Genomic DNA, 805 nt, shown 5'->3' on the forward strand with positions numbered 1-805 from the left:
GTCTCTGATAAAAAAGACTTTAAACCAACAAAGATCAAAAGAGACAAAGAAGGCCATTACATAATGGTAAAAGGATCAATTCAACAAGAAGAGTTAACTATCCTAAATATATACACACCCAATACAGGAGCACCCAGATTGATAAAGCAAGTCATTAGAGACCTACAAAGAGAATTAGACTCCCACATAATAATAATGGAAGACTTTAACACTCCACTGTCAACATTAGACAGATCAAAAAGACAGAAAGTTAACAAGGATATCCAGGAATTGAACTCAGCTCTGCACCAAGCAGACCTAATAGATATCGACAGAACTCTCCACCCCAAATCAACAGAATATACATTCTTCTCAGCACCACATCACACTTATTCCATAATTGACCACATAATTGGAAGTAAAGCACTCCTCCGCAAATGTAAAAGAACAGAAATTATAACAAACTGTCTCTCAGACCACAGTGCAATCAAACTAGAACTCAGAATTAAGAAACTCACTCAAAACCGCTCAACTACATGGAAACTGAAAAACCTGCTCCTGAATGACTACTGGGTACATAACGAAATAAAGGCAAAAATAAAGATGTTCTTTGAAACTAATGAGAACAAAGACACAACATACCAGAATCTCTGGGACACATTTAAAGCAGTATGTAGAAGGAAATTTATAGCACTAAATGCCCACAAGAGAAAGCATAAAAAATCTAAAATCGACACTCTAACACCACAATTAAAAGAACTAGAGAAGCAAGAGCAAACACATTCAAAAGCTAGCAGAAGGCAAGAAATAACTAAGATCAGAGCAG

Source organism: Mandrillus leucophaeus, unplaced genomic scaffold (genome assembly GCF_000951045.1).
Source record: "Mandrillus leucophaeus isolate KB7577 unplaced genomic scaffold, Mleu.le_1.0 Scaffold110, whole genome shotgun sequence".
In the NCBI taxonomy this organism is placed as follows: domain Eukaryota; kingdom Metazoa; phylum Chordata; class Mammalia; order Primates; family Cercopithecidae; genus Mandrillus; species Mandrillus leucophaeus.